Source organism: Schistocerca piceifrons, chromosome 8 (assembly GCF_021461385.2).
Source record: "Schistocerca piceifrons isolate TAMUIC-IGC-003096 chromosome 8, iqSchPice1.1, whole genome shotgun sequence".
Lineage (NCBI taxonomy): Eukaryota > Metazoa > Arthropoda > Insecta > Orthoptera > Acrididae > Schistocerca > Schistocerca piceifrons.
Window position 1 is genome coordinate 324400987 of NC_060145.1, and position 26744 is coordinate 324427730.

A 26744-nucleotide genomic window follows, 5' to 3' on the forward strand; every position below is an offset into this window, starting at 1 on the left:
AAATTGAATTTTCTGTCTCAGTGTCTTAGATTACAAGAGGATTGTATAGCATGAGTCATTCAAATGAAAAGAGAATATCAAGTAAATTTAGCAAGTCAATTCAGTACAATACGCGGAAGTGATTGCACTGTCACAGTGTTGCCAAATGTTTGTGACGATGTTGCCAATTCTCAGCTGTGCTAGGAACAGCTCTGTAGCGTTATGGGAGGAGAATCCTTTGTTCGTGTCATAGGAGGATACGGAGAGGAGGCGCGGTATTTGGTTAATATGCAGCGTTTCCTCCTACCACTTGTGTCAAATATTCAGGTGTGTAATCTTCCTTCATGATTACAGTTCCCCACAAAATATATACGAATAAAACACTTACCTTGTTACTTTGCGACAAAAGATTATTTCAGTAGAATGAAAAGTCTTTGGAAATCAACTTTTCCCACCTGTCACGAAAAGTAAGATAAACACTTTGCACCTCGAAATCGATTGCATCTATGTGCAGTCTTGTAATCATACAAGTAGAATTTCATGAATTGCACGAGAATGTAGAAATATATTGGTGCGAATGGAAGCTGTAAGAAACACAGTTAACTAATTATTCTGTGCCACATAATAATTAATTCATTTGAAAATTCAGAAGAGAAGAAACTAAAAATTACGCCCATTAAGACAAAAAACTAATGTGCAGATGGCACTGTGCACATCTGCGCTTTTTCATCTTCAGATCTATACAAATAATGTATATTAACCAGCGTATTATTTGCTTTGGTAATGTTTCCCTCTTGTTTAGTCTTGTAAGGATGAACTGGATCCACACCCATGAGTCTGATTGTTCCTTTGTATCCTTCCATCTACTATCTTTGTTTGTTACTGTTCGGTGTTCAAAAAGCAAAATATTATCCCTGCTCCCACGAGGTATCAAAACGAGGTCGCAAGAAGGCTAACGAATTACAATCAAAATGCAGTGAGAAGCCAATATGTCTGTCGTCATGGTGTTAAGTCGACAGAAATAGTTGGGTGTTATTGCCTGCATCACCGGCATTCTGTTGTCGTCTTCTCTTACTGAGATTTTCATATTACCCTGAACACAAGACGCAGAGATAAATGTGTATATTCTCCGAGACGAAACATCCCACATTCCATTCATCCTGATCCATTCGTTTCGTGCATCGGCAGCAATGAGTGATAGGAAAGTTGCTGTGAGGTGACGAATAACAATAACAAAGGTAGTAGTAACAAATCAGTAATCAAGGATGTTTACTGCATTACAGACAATTTTTAACGATTAACAAAATAACCAAGAAAGGCTGAGTGTTTAATTGGCGTACTGCATACCTGTTCTTACCACTTTGTTACTGAATTCTGTTCTGGTTGTTTGCAGAGAGAAAAGGAAGAACCCTGTAGCCATACACATCGCTAGTACAACGAGATATTACCTATCAACTATCCTTGCTTTACATCACGAGACGAACTTGGTGTCACTGAGCTGATATTTGAAATACATTTCTGTTTTCTCTCTCTCTCCTTTTTTTTTTTTTTTTTTTTTTTTTTTTTTTTGAGGAAAGCATCGATAAGCGCGAATAATTAGCAAGTAGGCATATAGCCTGTTTACAGTAATTTTCATCGGGATACTTAATGCAAAAATACAACTTTTAAGTGTGTTATTGCGTAATTCCAGTTATTGACAGTCTATTCGTGAGGTTGCTCGTATTCATTGGGGTGAAACCTATCACAGAAGCAAACAAAACACAAATATTTCTTGCACCATGCGCAACACACAAACGAAATCTCGCTGCACTGACGTGTTGTCCGATACATTGCACGGAAAACATATCTGATTCATGTTGCTAAATACAGCTCTATCAGATATCAGTTTTGATGCGTACCAAGCGTATAAAAGTATATCTTGAAATACGCAGAACGGCACATAGAGGTATTCGACTGAAACATAGCCATGACCGAGATTGTAACTGGGGTCGACAGCATCGAAGTCTACCACCATGACAACTCGAACGCTGACAGTGCTCGGCCGGTTACTTACGTTTACTGGTATCAAAGCTACAGCTTGAAAACATAAAAATATTAATAACCCGAAGATCATTAACTCTGGAACCCACAGAAAGTAAAACAGTCATCAGTCGGAAGAGTGGTTTGAACACCACAGTGTTTTAATAGGCACGGTCTTGTTGGAGGTGGTATGCCGTTGCTATCCTCCGACCTATGAGTTGACTTACCTACCCAGTTAACAGGGGAGCCTACAGGTTAACGTGGCTTTCGGACCACAGTGCAACTCGGCATTTTTCACAACAACAAACACTGCCCGAGGGGAAATAAGTGTCAAAGGGCACACAAAAATTGTGTGCCTGGCGAGGGATCGAACCTGAGACCTTCGTAACCATAGTCTTGCTCTGTATAACTTTGCCACAATGCAGCTCCTCCTCTGGTTTCTGGTTGGCATTAAAATTGAACATCTCTCGTCTGTGCCCGCGTTGGCACATTCATGTCCCTCAGGAGATCACACTTACGGGATTACTCTCGCGAACGTGTGTGTAAACGCCTTCCGATGCCCACTCAACGAAGACATGGATGCACAGTCTAGCCTCAATATTGTAAATACTCCTCAGTTTGTGAATGAACTCAGACTTAGATTGATAATCGTTTGAATATTTAGCAGTATTGTACCCATTTGTGTTAAACTCGTTTTCAAACAATGATTTCCACAGCCATAGGAACACTACTTATGATACCTCTTAGACAAAATCCTTACGCAGTGCTATCAGACGAAAAGATCAACCTGACACAAACTGTGGGAAATTTGTTCTACAACCTTGGTACCGGGATAAATAGCTTTTCCTATTTGAGATATTTGTGAGCGTTGCTGCATAAGAAGATTTAAGAAGAAACGAAATTCCTTCAGCTACGCCAATGTTTAAAGAAATCGTCTTTACAGAACTAAATCATGGTTTGTGAATCGTTTACCGGCTGTACTCTGCCGCTTTTCGCTGGTTGGAAGGCAAAAAGCTCACTGACAAATTTCACAGAAGGAAAAGGGGGACTAAATCCTCCAACTGGAAGGTCATGTTGTTTTATTTAAATGATTCCGAAATAAGATAAAACGAACAGTGAGGTTGTCAGTATAAGCACATGACTGTTGTCAGTATGATGTTGCATCACCCAGGAACTGTAGTGATAAAGGGCCCGTTTAGGTCAGGCAGATTGTATACAGAAGTGGAAGAGGGAGCACCACTAAATTCTACAATCCGTATGCATTGCATACACACAGAAATTACTGTTACAGTGTAGTTATGGAGCCCAATGAGTGAATTGCATAGTTTCCGGTGAGAAAGAGCACTGGCAAACTGTCTTCGCTACATTAGGTTGCTTAAACTGGTATCACTCTGAGCTTGAATTTATGGTCAGCGACTAAGTGTAAGGACAATGAGTCGGATGCGGGTTTTGCAACTGTGAAATACTTTCCTACATTTTAGAAGCGAACATTAAATTTGAACTAATATTGCGAAAATTATGAACTTGGATAGCTTAGAATGAAAATCTTTCTGTTTATTGCAAAGGAGAACAATTGATATTCTAAAACATTATCTGTCATACACAACTTGAAACAGGGAGGAGGAGGAGGAGGAGGAGGAGATTAGTGTTTAACGTTCCGTCGACAACTAGGTCATTAGAGACGGAGCGCAAGCTCGGGTGACGGAAGGATGGGGAAGGAAATCGGCCGTGCCCTTCCAAAGGAACCATCCCGGCATTTGCCTGAAGCGATTTAGGGAAATCACGGAAAACCTAAATCAGGATGGCCAGAGACGGGATTGAACCGTCGTCCTCCCGAATGCGAGTCCAGTGTGCTAACCACTGCGCCACCTCGCTCGGTCCAAACTTGAAACAGGTCACATCGACCAAATCATATGAAATAACTGACAGCGATGTATCTCGGAAGGCAGTAACATCCCTTGGCTTTTGGTATGGCAGTATTCGACAGCCATTTCTAGGCGTAAGTAAATGAAGAAAGGCAGCGCGTTTTTGTTATCAAGTAACATCTTCATTAATTACTTTAATTTTAATGTAATCTATGAGTGATTGCTGATGTTTGATATTAGCATGAAAAGACAGGGAAAGAACCTGTTCTTGGGCAACTACTTCTATAGTGACCAAAAGGCCTTAAATGATCTTCAAGCACATGTGTTCCAGTAGCGGTATGAAGAAAATGATAGTAATAATGAAGGTAAAAATGGAATTATCCAGTAAATTCACACTTCACAGTGGATTTTCTTGAACTAAGAAATTTCCTGAATTAGTGAAAATTTCAAAATGGCTTCACATCGAGGCTATGATGCCTAGAAGAGTCTTTACATCCTACTGACGTGAGAATAGCATAATCTCCGCGTCAGAACCTTGCTTCTACTTAACCATTTAGTAGACTCGCAGTTTTTCCACCGTGACTAATTTTGTAAGCTATTCACATCATCCGTTACAGCACACTCCTGGGGCTGGGAAATGTGGCCACAATGGTGTGGTGGAGCGAACTATCACAAGTGCAATGCGTGGGTTCAGGCCTTTTCTTTTAAGAGGCATAAACTGATTTACTTTACCTCTGGTAACCTCAACGTTATAATCCAGAATCCGCATTAAGCATCATTTGCAACTGGGCAGAGCCGGTTTGCGTTGGGAAATAAATAGGTGGAGGTCATGGTAAACAGAAATACTGTCGCCAGTAAACTTACTTACACTAGAAAATTTTATTTTATTTGATGAACCAATAGCCATTTAAAGGAACGGGGGTCTTGGTGCTGGACTGTGATTCGAATTCGTATCTCCTCTTTCGAGGATCTGAATCTCTGAGAACAGTATAGTTCAACCATTTCGTCCCTTTTTCCAAGACTGCAATCTTCTCTAGGCCTCCTCCAAAGGTAAGTATGTGGGTTCGAATCTTGATCCAGGACGAAAATATTCATAATTTAATTTCAAGCCCTTTCACGTGCACACCGGGCTGCTAGTGAAAGTTAACATGCGTTTCTAATGTCTGTTCATGTGTTGCCAACAATTTCTGGTCAAACACGCACACATCTTACTATTGGTGAGTAAGCTATATTCGTGGACGAAATAAAAGAACGATAGGAGTGCGGTTCCATTGTCGCTCAGGCACCAAAATTTGTATCCTTATTTTAGATTCAAACACCTGGCAGCTGGTGAGAGAAACCGATACGTAATATTTGACTTTACTTGGTTAACATTCCGATTATGTGTTGGGTTCGTATCTCCGTCACAGAACTTCACATCATGCGCTTCATCTTTAAATGCATATACACTTTGTTACTCCTGAATGGAGGTATATCAGACAACTTTCGTGGTTGGGTAAGAGGGATGAAAGGGTCTTGATAGGAGCCCCGGTTTATTACAAAAACTGTCGTCTTTTATTTTCAAGTTTAGATTTGGTTACTGATATTGGTGAAAATATCGGGAATTCATGACTCTTCACAGCTAGTCAGCAATATAATATGATTAGATTCGATTAATATTTGTTCCATACATCATGAAAACGACATTTCGTAATGATGTGGAACGTGTCATTTTAATGAAAGATTTCTTAACATGACAGTATTCAATTCCTTTACAACAATTTTTTACCCTCTCACTCATTCTTTTATATATATATCGCACACACACACACACACACACACACACACACACACACACACACACATTCTTTTTTATATTTGTTTGGTGTGCTCGCCTATCGGCGAGGCACGAAAACGTCTGTGAGTGAGTTTCTTAGTTTTTAGTACAGTTACGAAAGAAATATAAAAACAACTATGAGAGTCACTGATTTATGATGCTCAGTTTGCTGTCAGTTCTGAGTATTATAAGTACTACGTTCCAGTCCGTAAACCTAGTTGCAGAAATGCGAATCAGACGCATTTCGTATTCCAGGCCGTAACAGCCGCGTCTTTCAGACGCCAGCTATGGTCACTTCCAAGCCCGCTGTAGGATCACATCGGTTCGTATTCTTCCTGCTGGTATTGTAACTGAGATTTGGCAACAAGGCAAGGTATGTTTGGCAGCTATGTGATCGCCGAGTTACTTCCTGGTGTGCACGGAATTAAGCCTCAAAATTCACTTCGTTTTTCTTGTCATTTCTATTGAATAATCTGAGTTATTATCGCTTGAGGTGCAACTGAAGATTATAAATTTACGATTTTCAGCCCAGGAAAGTCGTTGCACGGTAAAATCGCAACTAATCTCTTCCTTTAAATAGCGGTTTACTAGTTCTAGCCACTATTGGTCTCGTGTTAGGAAGGCACAGCACATACAGCCTCACTAGCTCTGTGGGATGTGGTGACCTATGAAAAAGCGTCGGTTATGGTTCGCAGTTCCAGTCTCGCTGAGTGAAACGTTTTTATCTATTCTATGAAAGAGCTACAACCAGTCACATCGAACATCGATAACGAAATCGCAAGAAAATACTTTCAGCACATAGTGCAATGGTGAAAAACTAACAATGCTGCGCAACAGGTAACGCCTCTTTCCGCTGCTAACAAGCAAATTTTGAGTTTCTAGGAATACATAACTTTATTTATGAAATACCACATTTGCATACCTGTTGAGTATGACACAGCATACCAATTAAACACAGACCGAATCGAAATATAAGTGAGTAGTATCTTACTAATTCGTGCCGATAGAGGAACGCTTGTGTACAGATACTAAGTTTTATTAAAACAGACTTTCGCCGTAGGGTATCGTGGGTAGTTTTATTTCATTTCTTATAATACAGAGCAAAATTTTCGTAAGGTTCCTTTTAGTGTTGTTAAAACAATACTGAACATGAAGAGAAATTAATCATCAACGATATATGCGAATTCTCTTATGTTATCTATAACAGTCTGACATGCACCTGCAGTTTATAATACCACTATCAGACGGCAGCTAATGTAGAAAATTTTTTTCTGACTATTTGGGCACGATGCGCTCTCCCCATACGTAATACAAAAGCTTCGAGATGAATTTGCTGCCTGGCCATCTGTTAAACCTGAAAAAAACAAAACGTCGCAGAAGTTAGCCCTTTTTCCACATGCGGCTATTTTTGGTTGAGAAGTGAAGGGAATTATGTTCAAAGTTCCATTAAATTGATAACTTCAGCAGACAGCAGAATTGCGTTTTGAAAATGTAGCAGCGAGTGTAATAGAACTCGCGACGTCTTATCTACTCTGCGCGACGCTAACCATTACCCTGCTAGCAGTCACGTAGCTACAGCAACTCCAGAAGTCAACAACAGTTCCTCCAGAACTTCAGTATCCCACAGTGCTGTGAGATAATGCATATGGCCGAATCTAGACTACTGAGAGACAGACAGTTACAGCTTTTCTTTTGCACTGCACGACGTTTTCAACAAACAGATAGCACAATAGAGTAGCTCAAATGGAAAGGAACACTTCCTATTTATATTTCTGCATCCTACACTTTTGGAAGTTCTGTGTTGGTGGCAGTTACATGATTTTATTTCGGTGATTACAAAATAGAGTCGAATGTATGTACCGGGTAGCCGAGGCAGCTAGTTCATAGCGATTCGGTCAACCAAGTAAATGAATGTGCTGAACATGCTGTAAACCACTACAGGGAGCCTGTATGTCATAATTCTCATCGAGTGTGCCGAAGCTGCGTTATGATAGAAAAATGAGTCTCAGCGAAGAGGATTTGGTGGTCTGTTGGATGGATGATAGGTTCCTATGACGACGGTCTAGGTTCGATTCCAAATTCTGCCTATGATTCTTAATAGGGAGAGACAGATTCTATTCTCCTCTGGCTACGCCAAGTGAAAAAGGTATAATGGCATTGTGGTCTGAAATTCACATTAAACATGATATTCCTTCTCTACCAAGTAGACGTTAGGTTGAACCACAATAAAGTCATGAGTGGCGACATATAGAATCTCTCATCACCAGTAACCTTTCTTATGCTAGTTATTGATTTCTAGTGACGAAACAAACGCTGTGTAGGGGCACAGGACACTTATTCCATCTTTTATTTGAGCTTTTGTATTAAAAAAATTGGTTCTTAACTGGGAATGCAACTCAGACCGCCCTTAACGCGGAATTTGATCCCTTCGTGACAATACAGCTCGACTACAATTTGTTGTTTGTTCAAAACTGCAGATTCCTCAGCATCTCGACATATTACGCGTGCATGGGGTTCGATTCCCAGTCAGAACTGAACTCTTCCTCATATTATTTCTCGTTCAAAAATGCTCACATGTCGTTGCTGGTGTAACAAACCCATATTTAACGTTCGTTTGTTCTAGAACATAACAGCGATAGGTGCCGGGTTAGAGTCCTGAGAAGGAAAAAAGTAATACTTCGTCTCGTCCATTCAGTTAAAACATCTAGCTACTGCCGAGAAAATCCGATATATCACAGTTGATTGTGCTTCGATAACAATCCGATTAGGTTCTGGGTTCGAATCAATGTCCAACACAAAGCTTTACCTCGCGGCATTTCAAGTAAGTTGCTTGTGAGGAATCAATATTTAACATCTCTCGTAGTTTGTTAACAGGAACAGTAGATACTGAGTAGGAATTCGCATCCGTTAAATGTGGCTGGCTGGCTCTGAGCACTATGGGACTCAACTGCTGAGGTCATTAGTCCCCTAGAACTTAGAACTAGTTAAACCTAACTAACCTAAGGACATCACAAACATCCATGCCTGAGGCAGGATTCGAACCTGCGACCGTAGCGGTCTTGCGGTTCCAGACTGCAGCGCCTTTAACCGCACGGCCACTTCGGCCGGCCGTTAAATGTGTTTACGTTATGTAATTTAAAGTTGATATTTGCTAACTGATACTGTCTAAAATCGAGGTATATCACTCTCCGTATGCCTAGTCAGAAATAATTGTTAGTTTCCGTCAGTCACGAAATCTTAGTCTGCGTGGCCTGGGTTTGAATCCATATGCAGAACGAGACTGTTCGTCGTGTCATTTGAAGTTCATACATATTCTCAACTCGCTGCTAGTAAATAACGTAAATTTTTAATGTCATTTTGTGTTAAATAACAAGTATGGTATGTTACTTTGAAGAGGAAATCATGAATACGACGAACTTACTACGTGTATTATCCATCTGACCTAATAACGAGAGTGCATTTCAGGTATGTCATTTATTGCAATAAATGTGCGCTTACAAGCCTTAAGGACAGTCTTATCTGTTATAAGGTGTTCCCTGATATTTGTAGTATCGTGGTATTACTTTACATCTTGATTTATTGCGATACAAAGCAGAGTTTTCTAGTGGTGACTTGTTGGAACCATTTTCAACAGTCAAACGACTGTACCAAGGAGCGATTAGGGGACCTGCTAGACAGCTGCATTATGTGCGTTGCATGCGAATCTGGCGAAATGCAATTCAGGTCGTTCGGATACTTTTGAGTATGACTGTACAATGGCTACATTCCTGCCAATCTTTTCTGTAGTGTCGCTCTAGGAACATTGAACTTCTTGTAACCCTATAAGAGGACCTCGTTCGAACTCAGTGAGGTGTTGATAATTGCGTCTTTGTCGCCTTAAAGGCATCGTTGACTAACAACAACCCACCATATCCAGTCTCAAAGATAAGTAACTATGATTGTTAGGATTCGATTGCAGGGCAGACCTCACGAAGCTATGGACCCAGATTGTCAACAATGCACTGTGCAAGCGGACGGTGGCTCAATAATGGTGTGGACTGTTTTTGCATGGCGTGGAATGGTTTCTTAGTTATGTTTGGCTACTTTGAGACGATTTACAGCCATTCATGGACTTCATGTACCCAAATAACGATGGAATTTTTATGGATGACAATGTGCCATGTCACCGGGCAACAGTTGTTAACGACTGGTTTGAAAAACATTCTGGACAACTCTAGTGAATGATTTGGGCACCCAGGTCGCCTGAAATAAATCTCATCGAATATCTATGGGACGTAATCGAGAGGTCAGTTGGTGTACACTCACTATTTCTGCAGGGGACTTGCAACGAATTGTTTGGTCCATGCCACGTCGAGTTACTGGACTGTGCCGGATAAAAGGAGGTCCGATATGAAATTAGGAGGTATCCCATGCCATTCATCACCTCAGTGTATATTGTAATGAAATCAGATCTAATTATGCGAAATAATAGCATATGATGAAACTGGCTCTGCCTGAATAAAAAGGAAAAGTAGAAAAGAAAAAAATGCCACTGCAGCACAAGAAGCCGAGGTTCAGCTATAGAATGTTGACGCAAATGAAGACACGGGGATGCAGCTTAAAAAAGGGCTTCTAGCAGGATAAAAACATTGCTATGGTGCGATGCCTCTTGGCAGCCTCCTAGGCCATTCGTTCCCCGCTGATTTTTGGAAGCAATTGCTTGGTTCAGCGCACAAAATCGGTCATCCTGGAGCTAACAGCACAATTAAGTTTACCAAGGACAGGTAGGTTTGGCCAAGTGTCAGAAATTACTGCTGCCCTTGGACTAAATCGTGTTTTGTGTTCGAGACACCTACAGTTTGTCGCCACGTTCATAAACCAACAGACCAGTTTTCCGAAACGACATGTCCACGTTGACCAAGTCGGTCCACTGCCTCCATCTGAAGGTTTCAGGTATAACTTCACGGCAGCTGATCAATACACCCATTGGGCCCAGAACCGTAGACATTCCTCGCTACATGGTTCGCCTTATCTGGCTGTGCGATACATGTCACAAAAGAGCAAGACAGACAGTTCGAATCTGCCCCAGATCTCGATCTAACTAAATTTTGTGGACGCGAGCAGCTTCGCACCACTAGTTACCAGCAAGCAATATGTTGACAGAGCGCTGGCAGAGGTCGCTCAAAGCCGCGCTTAGGTGCCATGAGACGACATGGACTGCAGCAGTATCGCAAGTGTTATTTGGTCTCCACACTGCCTTCAAGCAAGACCTCGGCGCGTCAGCATCCGAGATAGTCTACTCAGAGACACTGCGGCTTCCATCGCAGTTTTTCTCATCACAGCAAAAATGGTTCAAATGGCTCTGAGCACTATGCGACTTAACTTCTGAGGTAATCAGTCGCCTAGAACTTAGAACTAATTAAACCTAACTAACCTAAGGACATCACACACATCCAAGCCCGAGGCAGGATTCGAACCTGCGACCGTAGCGGTCGCTCGGCTCCAGACTGTAGCGTCTAGAACCGCACGGCCACTTCGGCCGGCTCTCACCACAACAGTTCCTCTCCGAACTGGATCCGCCCTTCTACTGCAACAAGTTACGGAGTCGAACCACCAGGCTACTCCCTACACCGGCATCCACCACGGAGAATCACACATTTTCATTCATAAGGATTTGAAGAAGTGCTCAAAAGTTATGCTGAGAACAGATGCTGTCCGCTCGCCTCTACAACACCCTTACTCTCGCGCTCACCAATTTTAGAAGCGTAACGAGCTTGCCACGCAAATCTTACATAACAATAAACCTGCGCCAGCCTCACTCTAAAGTTGAAAGCCAACTTATCAGTTGATCACCTACGATTCGGCAGCCCTGTCCTCCGTCACCAGGTGTGAGGTCAACGGGCCGCCCGTTTCCGTAGCGCCTACACGACCATCGTTCTAGGAGCCCCCAGTATCACATCGCAAAGACATACGCTAGGAACCAGTTTATATGAGTTCCCGACATTGAGTCTGACGCCAGTTTGCTTACATTCCCCGAGCTCCACTATACCACAGGAGTTGGGAGAGGGTATGGTTGGCCTATGTGTGAGCGGAAGTTCGACAAACTGTTTCAAGTGTAGTGTCTTCTCCGTGGTTGAGAGCACAGAATACAAATATCCATGGAGTGAGCATTCTGACGCCCAGAACGAGAGTTCTGTCTGCAGCATCTGCTGCAGCTCAAGTAACGTGATTTTAGGACGCTGTATTTTAAATTGTATAGCCCTTAACTTATTTTGAGTGTTGTTACTTCGCTGTTACAAACATATCACCCTTAGAAGTAGCGTGAAACTTTGTGTGCGCGTTTCACGGATATCTTAACGATCATATGCCAAGAACTGAACTTGGCTTAAAGATGTGAAGAGCAATAGTATTGTGCTTTTTTGAAACACTGTCATAGCTCCGATTCCACTTCATTTTTTTTTTGGGTGAAGCGATGAAAATTAGCAGTCAACAACATTTCCTTAAGGTTTCTGTTACACTTATTCATATTGTCGAACCTCTATTCCAATTAATAAGTTACAATGACACCATAGACGGCGACAAAGTGTCACGAAATAACAACGCATTTGGAACTACGAAATTCTTACAGTAAGCACGGTATTCGACTTGCACCACCTGTTTGCTATAATTATGTTCAATTGTTCTTTATTCACTCTTTTGCTTTTTGTAGATCCTAATGTATCTATAACATTTTTTGGAATCTGACCAGAAAAAAAACCATACACCATGCAAAAAAAGAAAACATAAATAAAATAAAGTAATATAAAACATACAAGAAGTGGCAGCCGACACAATTTTTTTACTTTTTCTATTGCGCTAATTACATTGTAGAATCTCTTCTAACTAATTGCGCTACAATGACACTGTACGGGAAACTATCTCATGTAGAATTACCTAGATACAACAACAATTTGAAAATATGCACAAATTGGAGGAAATTAATCAGGCTGTCACGTATAAATTTTATACGGAAATGAACGTTACACTTATATATATATATTTGCAGAAATTATCTCTACAGTAAAAGATTTTATAATAACGTGACTCATATCAATATCACACTCACAATTATACTTTTAACATACACACCTATGAAAAGTAACTGCTCCTCCTTTCATATACTTCTCTTTACATTCGCGGCTACGACAATACCGCATCATGTGCAGAAACGTATATAAAACAAGGCGAATACGTGTAACATTCAAGTCACGCTATTGCCACTTACTGTAGACAGGCGCCGGCCGGTGTGGCCGAGCGGTTCTAGGCGCTTCAGTCTGGAACCGCGCGACTGCTACGGTCGCAGGTTCGAATCCTGCTCGGGCATGGATGTGTGTGATGTCCTTAGGTTAGTTAGGTTTAAGTAGTTCTCAGTTCTAGCGGACTGATGACCTCAGATATTAAGTCCCGTAGTGCTTAGAGCCATTTGTAGACAGGCAGCGTTGTCCCAAAATCACGTGACTAGCCCGTAAGACGGAGTATGCTATGCTCACTCCGTAGATACACAGTGTATTCATTTTAATTGACGACATTGAAGTATTTCGAAAACTGCACAACGGATCAAAAAAAGTTATAGTTCCAATTTGTCTGTCTTGGAGGGGGACATCCAAGGATACCACACTCGATCCCTACCGCACCCCACGCGTTGGTGGAGGGGGGCAACTTTGAAGTCATCAATGTGAAACCCCGTTTTTTGTTGCAGATTATGATTTTAAAAAGGCAAAATCTACATGAGTTTTGTCTGAAACATTTTCTTCGTTTTGCCACAAACGGCACTGTAATCAGAAGAACAGAAATGGTTACACAATCGTCATTTACGACATGCAACTGAATGGCCCTTGAATATACAGCGGCACGTGGGACCCCACCTCCATGTTCCGAGGGTAGGACAGGCCAGTAATTCATAAGTTCTGATTGGAAACCCTATCCACAACATTGGATTCCTCCGACACACCGAACAGGGCACAACTCGACACGTCACTGTGCCCGTGAATCGAGGCGAACGTTACTCTGTTTTTCCAATTAGAGAACGTGTTCACAGTACCGCCAACTTCAATACACGTAGTGATCCGCCTTCCAAATGACAGTGCTCAGGACAGAAGCATATCTGCGGGAACGTCAGTACAGGCGTTTCTGATGCCGCCGACCATGTCTTCACGGCTTGTTGGCACTTGCTGGTACACCTTATCCTTATATATCCCCTCAGAAGCAAATGCGGCGACGTCAAACCCGGCCAATTAATAGGGCCACCTCTGGCGAGTCACCGACCAGTGTAAAAACGGTCTGTTGCCCAATTTGCTGGGTAACAACCGTCATGCTGAAACCACGTACCTTGTCGAACGTCCAGGGCAACACCCTGCAGTAGTACCGGTGGTTTCTGTTCCAAAGACGTTCGATGGTGGCGACCATTCAACGTGCCGTCAATAACATCAGGACCAATGAGTTTGTTCTCCATGATGCAATACTATATGTCAACCGACCAAGGACGTCGATGGTCAGCTTTCCGTAACCAGTGGAGATTGTCTACAGTCCAGTAACGCATGTTACCCCGGTTAACGCTACCACGGTTTTTGAATGTAGATTCATCGGAAAACAGTACCTCGGCAGAGAACGTGAGGGTCGTTTTGGTTTGTTGACGTGTCCATTCACAAACCATTACTCAGTTGTGGAAATCGGAGCAGTAACACGTGGTATGAATGATATGACAACGCAGTATTGTGACGATAAAACCTACGTGCATAACGGTGTAATTGCCGGGCGCTTATCTGTGGATTGTGGTGCACTGCCGCTATTACAGCTATTTCCTTAGATTCTCCTAGAACACGTTTGCTGCGTTTCCTTTTGCCGGCCAGTACGCTGTCATCAGATATAAAGGCGTTCACAACTTTGGAAAAGAGCGAAAACACTCGGCATATAAGGCAACAGCAGCCTCAACATATCTCCTAGAGTCTTCGTAAATCAGGATCATTTCACTTTCGGCTTATGTGGTTGCAACATTTATCATCCACCTGCACGTCTGTTTTTAAATGATAAGTATGTGCGCAGGCAATAAGTACTGCACATTTATTGTAATGTTGAGACCCGCTTTCTGTTATACGTTTCCACGACAAGTGAGCTCCGGTCGCAGTGTAGTGCCTGTTATGGTACGTCGTAGTACAATACAGGGCCACAGCGTGGCGTTGAGTAACACCTGTTCGATTTGTCGGAAGAATACAACGTTGCGAATGTGGTTTCCAATTATAAGTTGTGAAACAATGGCCTGTGCTACCCTCGCAGCATGGACGTGGGGTCCCACAAGCCACTGAATATTCAAGCGCCATCAAGTAGCATGTTGTAAATTATGATTGTGTACCCATTTCTGTTCTTCTGATTATAGCGCCATCAGTAGCGAAACGAAGAAAATGCTTCAGACAAAACGGATGTAGATTTTCAAAAATGGTTCAAATGGCTCAGAGCACTATGGGACTTAACTTCTGAGGTCATCAGTCCCCTAGTACTTAGGCTTACCTTACGTAATATTAAGTGCCTGTAATGGATTATGCGTAACGGTCGCGTGGTTCCAGACTGTAGCGCCTAGAACCACTCGGCCACCTCAGCCGGCTGATGTAGATTTTCCCTTAGAATCATAATCTGCAATAAAAAACTGGGTTTCCCAATGAAAATTTCAAAGTTGCCCCATTCCACTCAGGCAAGTGATGAGGTAGGGGGTCGAGTGTACTATGTCCCCCTCAAAGACAAACAATTTGGAATCATAACTTTTTTTGATCTGATGAGTAGTTTTCGAGATATTTCAATGTCTTCAGTTAAAAGATCACCCTCCAAGACAAACAAATTGGAATCATAACTTTTTTTGATCTGATGAGTAGTTTTAGAGATATTTCAATGTCTTCAGTTAAAAGATCACCCTGTAGTTGAGGTAGTGGATTGCTGTTCGTGCCAAGCGTTGCAAGTTGAGTTAGTTTCTGGTACCTCGGGTCTTCATTCATGTTCCGTGCGCGAATTAACGTCGTGTAAATGTTTTAAAGTTGTAAAATAAATCCTATTCTTATTCAACAATTTCGAAGGTGTGTTATTTATTGTAGTTAACGTATCAACAGCCTAAATCACAGTTCACAGGACCATAGATAACAGCTTATTTTCGATATCACTCATACTGTTCTTTGCACTCCGTATGTCAGCTCAGCGCAAACTTGTAAAATAATACTCGTTGTACACGTCACATGTAAACTTTCAAACCACAGTTTGTTGCATCGCGGAAAACCAGACACTTAAAAAGGTTGCTTCGATTTCACTGTTATTTATACGCCACGTGGCATACCTCCGTACGTCTGTCCAGACTCCTTTGTTACGTCTTCATATAGTCATCTATCGATATATTACGAAGTATGTATCTCTAGCAAAATCTATGTATATAAAGAAGGGTGTCCGTTTGTTTGTTTGTAATTCGTACGGGTTTACAGTTTTACTCCGATATTACTTCAAGAATAGAAGAAGATCACTGCCTACACAAGATTTCGTAACCATTTCTACACGATCCCATAATGAACATCTGGGCGGACATAAGCTACATATTTCTTAATATACACGAAATGTTGTTACCAAACTTCTTTACTATCACTTGACCGATTTACCTCAAATTTCTACATTCAGACGAAACAATGGAGAAAATTAATGAAAAATGAAATGCTTAACAAGAGAAAGACATCGTGAAAAAGTGACTATTATTCCTATCGCGAGAATAAATTGCAGCGGCAATATCCGTCTCGGAGATAGTGCCGTAGTGCCATCACTAGATTGGGGGACGAGCGAATGCTCGTGAATTTGACACAAACATTATTGCAAATTCTAATTTTTAATTAATTGCCGTTCTTATATATGCTATTACCCTAGAAGATAATGTAGTCCGTGTTTCACAGTATTTTTGTTACTATAATACACAGTGTCATACAAACGCTAACATAGGTCGTGAATATATTACCGACAAAAATCACTAGATTTTAGTTAGATAATGCATTACAGGCACTTAATATTACGTAAGGTAAAATCCTTTAAACTTTTAAGGCGAATATACAACTTAAAGACGCAGTGGTATTTTGCGCAAAAGTAATAATATGTCATTAAGCGTATAGCAACACAACAGCACAAAATGAAAATTAATATTTCCATTTATGGCAGCTACCGAAAGTATAGAGAAGCGAACCCAAATATGAAGTACCTTACCGCAGCTTTGTATTGGATGTGAAAACAAAAGAGAAAAAAGAAGAAGAAGAGATTTATATCGGATTACGAAAGCAGACACCCAATTTATTGATAGGAAGGCAAAACTTCACTAAATTGTCTAGTTTGACGGGTACGCCCGATTTACCTGGCACAAAGACGGCTGACTGCAATTCCCAGGCGATCCCTGCAACCTACGCTGGCCGACTGAGGCCAAGTAAACAATTTATTGCTACTCATCATGAGAAGAGTGGTGGTGGGGGTAAGAGCCTTGTATGCTAATATCAGTGCGATATTTTGGCTGAATAATTATCAAGTACATTACGCTACAGTTATTGTTGTGTCTAGACAAGACAGCCTAGACACAATGAGAGGAAGCCGAAAGGCACGCGCTAAGCCAAATCAAGAAGGCGTGAGGTCTGAAACAGGATACGTAATGAATGCTATAAAGAAAAGTACGTAGCTTCTGGAATACTTAACTTTAATCCATCCTTTGGTACATCTGGAGATTGTGGCGATACAAGTGAGACTCTTTAGATACATGCAATGTTACTAATGGCGCCTTGCTAGGTCGTAGCCATTGACTTAGCTGAAGGCTATTCTAACTATTGGCTCGGCTAATGAGCAATGCTTCGTCAGTGTGCATCGCTAGCTACGTCGTCCGTACAACTGGGGCGAGTGCTAGTCCGTATCTCGAGACCTGCCTTGTGGTGGCGCTCGGTCTGCGATCACACAGTGGCGACATGCGGGTCCGACATGTACGAGGGCAGTTCAATAAGTAATGCAACACATTTTTTTTCTCGGCCAATTTTGGTTGAAAAAACCGGAAATTTCTTGTGGAATATTTTCAAACATTCCCGCTTCGTCTCGTACAGTTTCATTGACTTCCGACAGGTGGCAGCGCTGTACGGAGCTGTTAAAATGGCGTCTGTAACGGATGTGCGTTGCAAACAACGGGCAGTGATCGAGTTTCTTTTGGCGGAAAACTAGGGCATCTCAGATATTCATAGGCGCTTGCAGAATGTCTACGGTGATCTGGCAGTGGACAAAAGCACGGTGAGTCGTTGGGCAAAGCGTGTGTCATCATCGCCGCAAGGTCAAGCAAGACTGTCTGATCTCCCGCCCGCATCTCGTGGTCGTGCGGTAGCGTTCTCGCTTCCCACGCCCGGGTTCCCGGGTTCGATTCCCGGCGGGGTCAGGGATTTTCTCTGCCTCGTGATGGCTGGGTGTTGTGTGCTGTCCTTAGGTTAGTTAGGTTTAAGTAGTTCTAAGTTCTAGGGGACTGATGACCATAGATGTTAAGTCCCATAGTGCTCAGAGCCATTTGAACCATTTTCTGATCTCCCGCGTGCGGGCCGGCCGTGCACAGCTGTGACTCCTGCAATGGCGGAGCGTGCGAACACACTCGTTCGAGATGATCGACGGATCACCATCAAACAACTCAGTGCTCAACTTGACATCTCTGTTGGTAGTGCTGTCACAATTGTTTACCAGTTGGGATATTCAAAGGTTTGTTCCCGCTGGGTCCCTCGTTGTCTAACCGAACACCATAAAGAACAAAGGAGAACCATCTGTGCGGAATTGCTTGCTCGTCATGTGGCTGAGAGTGACAATTTCTTGTCAAAGATTGTTACAGGCGATGAAACATGGGTTCATCACTTCGAACCTGAAACAAAACGGAAATCAATGGAGTGGCGCCACACCCACTCCCCTACCAAGAAAAAGTTTAAAGCCATACCCTCAGCCGGTAAAGTTATGGTTACAGTCTTCTGGGACGCTGAAGGGGTTATTCTGTTCGATGTCCTTCCTTATGGTGAAACGATCAACTCTGAAGTGTATTGTGCTACTCCTCAGAAATTGAAGAAACGACTTCAGCGTGTTCGTAGGCACAAAAATCTGAACGAACTTCTCCTTCTTCATGACAACGCAAGACCTCACACAAGTCTTCGCACCCGAGAGGAGCTCACAAAACTTCAGTGGACTGTTCTTCCACGTGCACCCTACAGCCCCAATGGTTCAAATGGCTCTGAGCACTATGGGACTCAACTGCTGAGGTTATAAGTCCCCTAGAACTTAGAACTAGTTAAACCTAACTAACCTAAGGACATCACAAACATCCATGCCCGAGGCAGGATTCGAACCTGCGACCGTAGCGGTCTTGCGGTTCCAGACTGCAGCGCCTTTAACCGCACGGCCACTTCGGCCGGCTACAGCCCCGATCTCGCACCGTCGGATTTCCATATGTTTGGCCCAATGAAGGACGTAATCCGTGGGATGCACTATGCGGATGATGAAGAAGTTATTGATGCAGTACGACGTTGGCTCCGACATCGACCAGTGGAATGGTACCGTACAGGAATACAGGCCCTCATTTCAAGGTGGCGTAAGGCCGTAGCATTGAATGGAGATTACGTTGAAAAATAGTGTTGTGTAGCTAAAAGATTGGGGAATAACCTGGTGTATTTCAATGCTGAATAAAACAACCCCTGTTTCAGAAAAAAAATGTGTTGCATTACTTATTGAACTGCCCTCGTACTAATGGACCGCGGCCGATTTAAAACTACCACCTAGCAAGTGTGGTGTCTGGCGGTGACACCACAGTTATCTTAACACACTAGGGCTTTAGCGTACGTTACTCTTGAACCGGTTTCACTTCCAGTTTTTTACACACATACGTAGTTTTGTTAATCTCATCTTCTGTCCTCATTGTGATAACGAGCACTGCATTCTAGATTCGGTCTGCTGGACCCGTCTGTTTACCTGATGCTTTACCACATCTGTGTCTACTAGATCGGACACTTCTACTTCGACTGGGCTTCACGAATGGGATTTGTTTCCTGGTCAAAGAAGTTCAGTTCACATTCCAGGCGCCCTGATTTACACTTTCCAGTGGTTTAAAATAAGTGTGGTTAACCCGATGTGATTTTGATATGGGCTATATTTCGTTTGCATATCAAATACTTAAAAATGTTTCACGTAATCTGCATGTCATACTGCGGAAAGATGCCAAAGTGCAAATTATGCAATAATTTATTTGTAAGATATCAGCTAAGCGAATGGAAAATCCTTTTTTGTGGATTTAAGTGATGCTTTGGCTGGCTCTGAGCACTATGGGACTTAACATCTGTGGTCACGTCCCCTAGAACTTAGAACTACTTAAACCTAACTAACCTAAGGACATCACACACATCCATGCCCGAGGCAGGATTCGAACCTGCGACCGTAGCATATGTGATGCTTTGGCAGGAAAAAACATACCGTTTGAAAAGCTGGCAAACTGCGCATAAAAATCATTTTCAGAAATCGATACAAAATATGATATCCCAGATTCAATACTCTTGCGAAAAAATTACCTTCAAATATTATATGCACAAGTATGTAAATAAATACTTAATATCAAAGTCAGATGTCATGTGTAGCCATTTAGAAATGGGTAAATTTTTTTTTCAACATTGCGTCACGAAAGGGCAGCGATGTTGTCGTGTAAAATTATTGGAATAATTTCTTCTATTTGAATGATCTTCTTTCAAGAACGTAAAAAATAATTTTATAAATTTAAACGGGCCTCAAGATGCATAACAATTGTTTGTTTGTCAGTTGGATGTTAGATGAAATTGGCTTGGAAACCTCAAAGATATATGGGTCTCTACTGATGAGACTACGGACTGTATCGGTAGATATATCCCACAACCTCACCTACTGTGCTGAAAAGTTTTGGAAAAGGCGAAAAAACTTTAAAATCGCAAATTTATTAGATGAAATAATGTGTAAGTAATTGTAAGCACACAAATATTTGTATAGGCTGTAAATATTTTAACAACCCCAGTTGCCATTATTTCCATCGCTCGAAGTCGGTTGACTTTGGGGTCACTTATTTTGTTATCTAACGGTGGTTGTATTCCAACAGATTTACTTTCATTTCATATTTATGACTTAACCCTGTTACTTCCTAATTCCTTGTGGCATTTTTACTACAAAGGATGATCGGCGTGAAGCGTGAGTTGTCAGCACTGTATTAAATGATGGAAACTGTGTCTCCTCTCACCTATGGAAAGTGCATGTGCTGTTTCCCTATACCCACAAAACAAGGGAGCTGGGTTTGCTAAAAAGTTAACAAACTCTACGTCGTGTTTTAAAATGTAACACTAATCTGCTATGTTAGTACCTTTTTAGGGGTTTTGTGGCCGATAAATTAAAAAAGAAATTTTAACCAATATGATGGAGGATGGTAAAGTAATCAAAATATATTGTCCTAACATAAAGCAAGTTATATGTTTGTCCATGCACTTCATTGTGTATGTGAGAAAGTACGTCTGAAATATGACAACGTGAATAAGCTGATGTCCTCCACAAAGAATGTAAATACTCACATAAAATTCAAATCTTCGTCAATGAGCTTTGCCGCTGCTGTCTACCTAGGTTATGCACCAGCAGTTGTGTTCTAACAAGCTTAATTTAGTTTCATATTAATTAATTCAAAGATTACAATATTTGAGGATGAATGTCTTTATCCAACACTTTCAGGTCCCCCTGTGACTACCAAGTTCCGTGTGGTATTTCTACTACAGCAACGTGCTCAACTGCGTGTTCACATGGCTCACAGCGGTGTCGACCCGGGGCCGGTCATGGCGCTGCAGCAGCTCCACAAAACTCTCACTTTTATCTGCCGCATTAAACGTAGTCAGGATTTTAGAACTCTACAGCCGGCAAAATGTTTTAGTCCATGATGTCACCGAGCCAGTCGCAACGTTGTTGCTGTCTGTTTTGCACGCTGGTATGCGACAAGAAAGTTGCTCGTGTAAAACAGGTTTCACAGAAGAGAGATGTACGTTCTACTATACTGTATTAATTAATTTCGCCGAAATAAAAGTTTTCTTCCAGAGCCTCTTCCTAAACCTAAAGTCACACAAAAAAGTATACTTACACTTCAATTGGAAACAGATAAGAGTGTGTGCCACATAAAAATTAAAAATTACTTGCTTATGACAAACAATTTGTAATACTGGCCGTCATAAATTAGCAGAAAACACGGACAGATATGTTCGCTGGTTTTGGATATACTGGGGGGAGGAGGGGGGGGGGGAGGAGGGGCAGTCTTAGCTGTACAGAAAAGAATTCTAGCTTTATGATTCCACAGAAGACATCGATATTAAGAAACAATCAGCTTCTGCCAGAGGCTATTAAACTGATTATTGACCAAGGGCTTTTTATCACTCTTGAGGGAAAAAATTGCCCATGAAATCTGAATTATAGCGCTTCTGGTGGAGCAATTCACCGGCACTTGAAGGTAATTTAATGACCTCACTGGAGATAATGAATCACCATCATTATACTCAGCCATTTCGTATCCACACCGGTATATATGCCTCCTTTAGAATTTTTCATTCATTGCGGTCTTCAACGGCACGCCGTATATTCTCTGACGAGGTCTACCAACTGTTCATTTCCTTGGAATCCTGCAAAGAATTTCCTTTGAGCGTTTGCCTTCAATCCGCCAGATTAAATGTCTTACTCCGCCTCCATTTCCTAACCTTACTGTCGTAATTACAAACTCCAATCTGGTATGTTCCCTGATTGAATGCTTTATTTCTTTCCTAATAATTCCCATTTCCACTTGTAGTTGAGCAACCTCTAACTTTTGACTGGTTTTCGCGTTAAGATATCATCCACCCAAGTCGCAACAGACAATATACGATGCTTGGAACTTAAATAGTGGCAACTATTTATTCACAATCGATACAAAATAGTTACTTGTTTGCACCTGTTACTGTCCTTCAAAGTAATCACCAGCGTTGTGTAGAACCCGTATCCAGAAATGTGGAAGGCGTAGTATACCGTTAGCAGAGCCTGTTCTGTTGAGGGTGCGAATGGAGCGGTCTAAAGTTATGGTGATTCTCGTGTGCGACTGTGATGGTGTTACGCTAACGCATTACGGTCCTCCACGGCAGACTGTCAATGCACAATATTACTGTTCGTTCTTGGAGCGTCACCTGCGACCAACTTTACGAGAGAAGCGACGACAATGCGCAACCCACCTATCATTTTGCACGACAGTGCGCGGGCGTATACAGTACAAGCTGTGGCTGCTCTGTTCGGTCGTTGGAGCTGGGAAGTACTGTACCATCCACCATACTCCGCGGACCTGAGTCCTTGTGACTTTGATTTGATTCCGCAGATCAAGGAACCACTTCGTGGCATTCACTTTAAAAATGTTCCAGAGATTCGACAGGCAGCAGACCATCAACAGAACATGCTCTGCTAACAGAATACAACACCATCCACATCGCTGGCAACGGGTTCTACACAACGCTGGTGACTACTTTGAAGGACAGTAACAGGAGCAAACATGTAACTCTTTTGTATCGCTTGTGAATAAATAGTTGCCACTATTTAAGTTCCAACGCTCGTTCATACTGTAAACTTTCAGTTTGAAAATTTCGTAGGTCGAAAGTCTTCCGTCTACTATCATGCAAAAGACTTGTAAACATCGATTCCATTCGCCACAACTTACTGGTCTGATGGACTATCGACTATGGTAACCATGACAACAGAAGCGATGAAATGAATGAACTTGTAGCTTGATCTCCAACGTTGCTTGGCTGACACCAAACCGAATATACAGGAAAAAGCATCGGTACAAACAAGCGGAGCCAACGGTCTTTTGATTCATTATTCCACGGTTTAATAAAAAGATCTAGAACAAATACTAGATTTGTTTGTCTGAATCTTAAATATGTACTACAAATCAGATGTTGACTTAAAATCTGAAGTTATAATTTGTTTATAATGCTAAAGCTCAGTTACGTTCTAAACCTTGTTGGAGGTATTGCTGATATATGATCTCTCCCAGTGGCAGCGATCTCGGGAAGGTGATGAAATACTCATATAGAGACAGAAGACTGTGAAAGTCGCAGTGTTAAAAATTGGCCATCCTCGCTTCTTTGACACACATATCAAAAGAAGTTAGCGGGATTGTTATAAGGAATCAACCTGACATTCGCATCAAATGTTCGAAACGTACTATGAAAGTCCCAAAAGCAAGGTGTCTAGCGACGAGTAGATATCACACAGCGGTTACACGTTCAGTGGGTATCTGCGACTGGACACTCGCATTTAAACCACTGGCTACTAGTGTTTTTCCGGTAGTCGAGTCTATATTTACTATCTAAATTTACAAAATTCAGCATATTTTGCCGTACACACTTTTCTCAAAAGTTTGTAATTTTTTGATAGGAATTCCTTATATATCTGTCCTTACTATCTATAAGTGGTAAATAGTGAAGATAATACTGTTCTAGGAGATTTTGTTGGTGTGGTATACCAGAAGAAACACAGCCATGTGCAACGCCACTAGACATTTGTCACTCTTATATCGTGTATCACCTTTCTTCTTTCTCGCTTTGCACACTAACACAATTTCTGGAGGCTGTTTTTTTGATGGGTTTAGGAAGATAAATTTAATAAAACCTGAAAACGACTGTTTATAACTCGCAAAATATATAAAAAGAAATATAGGGTATTGTAGACCATTAAGTAGAACGATGTCTCAGCTTTCCAATGGTATACAATGTGCCATGCCGTCTTTTAACAGAGAATAAGAAACACGAAGAATAGGCGATAGCTGCTCTTCCCACAGCCGGCAGTATAATAACGGACTTGAGGCCAACGGCCGGCTGTTAGCCGGCTGTATAGGCCAAGGTACTAGGGTTAATGTTTGCAGATGCAGCCAGTCGTGGGAACTGCCTTGAACCGCGCGTCGCTGCAATAATAGACAAGGCAAGGCTACATTGCACAGTTACTTAAAGGTGTATCGTCCAAGGTGAGCCAGCGGCCTGCGTCAGCGTCACTTATGCCCACGACACAAGGGGCTGCCTGCTCGCGCATGCGCAGTCTCAGTTGGGGCTGCGACGCGCGGCTGGTGCCGACTGCGATTGAAGTCGTGCGATTGACAACGGGAGGCCACAACGTTTGGAACGCGGATTTACTGCAAACTTCGTACACTTGTAGTACTCCATGAGGACAACAAAATGTGTAACCAGTAGCGCGTACTTCTGAATCGTTACTGAGAAAATCGCAAGATAGTTTCGTAAGTCGAATATGTATCTGTGCGTGGCTATTTTTGCCATTAAGCGGCGGCAGCCGAGTAGTGCCTTCACGGTAGCTCAGCATGCCATCACGGAAGCTCAGCGTGCTCGGTCAGAGCGTTAGCTACCCTTTGTAATGAAAAAAACTGAGCGAACGGATCAACGAACAAACTGAATGGGTGTCATCGGACGTCCGCCCTGAACAAATTCAACGGGTAATATAGAACAAAATGAAATTTTAAAAACAAGTTTTTTTTATTTTCAACACAGTCATTTTCTTTACGATTTATATTACAATTAATATAATGGGAAAAATACGTGTAATCGGATGAACTTTTATTAAATTTACAATGTTATTTGGCAGTCTACTAATTTTTATTATCACAAATAATATAATATTCATAACTATCGACTAGTAAACGACCAAACGCATAAAGTGATTCTGAAAATGTATGCTTGTCCGTGTCTTCAAAATTGTTCGTATTCAATCGAAAGAGAACGAGAGATTGCTTCTCGTGAAGACGATATTAAAATACAGCCCATACTGCATGACCAATTATTAGCGCCGATATTTAAGGAAATGCTGCGTTATGCATGGTTTGCTTCCAAATTATTGTCTGAAAGAGAGGTTTTTGAAAATGTTAACGAGGTTTGTTTTTCCACGGAAAACCTCAAAAGACCTCGCGAATGCGAAAACATAGCATTTATTCAATGCAGCTGGTGCCGTTTAACTTTATGTTTTCCATGTTTTTACGAAAAATACCATCCTGCAACTTGTACTCGTAATGTCGAAAGCGACGATTAATTGCACATCTTTCAATATCCGTCTGTGCCGGTCAAAACTTGGAGGTAACAAGTTGTTTCGGGCTCCTTCCAGGTATAAGGGATTTTTCAAATCACGGACAAGCATACATTTTCAGTATCACTTTATGCGTTTGGTCGTTTACTAGTCGATAGTTATGAATATTATTTGTGATAATAAACATTGGTAGACTGCCAAATAACATTGTAAATTTAATAAAAGTTCATCCGATTGCTCGTGTTTTCCCCATTATATCAATTGTAATATAAAAAGTAAGGAAATGACTGTGTTAGAAAAAAAAACTGTCGAACGGGACTCGATTCATCGATGCAGCGATTGCGGGGCTTGAACGCTAACCACTTTTTTTCCCCAGCGCTCTGCCACTTTTTTTTTTTTTTTTTGCCCCCATCCACCCGTACTAGCCCGTCCTCGCGCTCGCCAAAATTGCCTTCATCGGCTCGGCTACTCTTTACACATTTTACTGTCCTCATGAAGTACTACGAGTGTACGAAGTTTGCAGTAAATCCACGTTCCAAAAGTCGTGGCCTTCCCTTGTGAGTTCTACCCGCTACGCAAAGAAAACTGAAATGAGGCACTCACAGAAAGTAAACTCTGAGTAGTCTCTCTGCATCAGAGTGTTTGAATTTAAAGCATAATGAGAACAAGTGCGCTTTATTCCAGCACCGTCCCAGTGGAAAACTGCCGTGTGGTCGAAAATATCTTTGTTTGTTCCAAAAGCTTTTCTGTTCAACGAACTGGAAATAAATAGGAGAAAGTTTGTAGGCAAATGCGGACAGTTTTTCCACAATTCTGCTTACGTATTCTGTAGATATTCGGAAGGAAAATACAAGATGGCAAAAATTCTCCTGTTGTTAAAATCTTGAAAAAAATGTAGTTTTATTTTTAATAAGTCTGTATTTACTGGCCCAACTGATATTTTCAGGAAC

At 41.7% G+C, this 26744-nt stretch overlaps 1 protein-coding gene across 2 annotated transcripts in view; it reads right to left on the reverse strand.

Annotated features, from left to right (window-relative positions):
* The window catches only part of LOC124711793 (fatty acyl-CoA reductase 1-like), a 229908-nt gene extending 212794 nt beyond the window's left edge, over window positions 1-17114 (reverse strand). Inside the window, exon 1 of one of the 2 annotated variants that reach the window (XM_047242013.1) lies at window positions 17060-17114. The gene's annotated coding sequence lies outside the window, so the exon portion shown is untranslated. The remainder of the gene's footprint in view (window positions 1-17059) is intronic. The other variant, XM_047242014.1, reaches the window with a different exon arrangement.
* Window positions 17115-26744: the final 9630 nt, after the last annotated feature.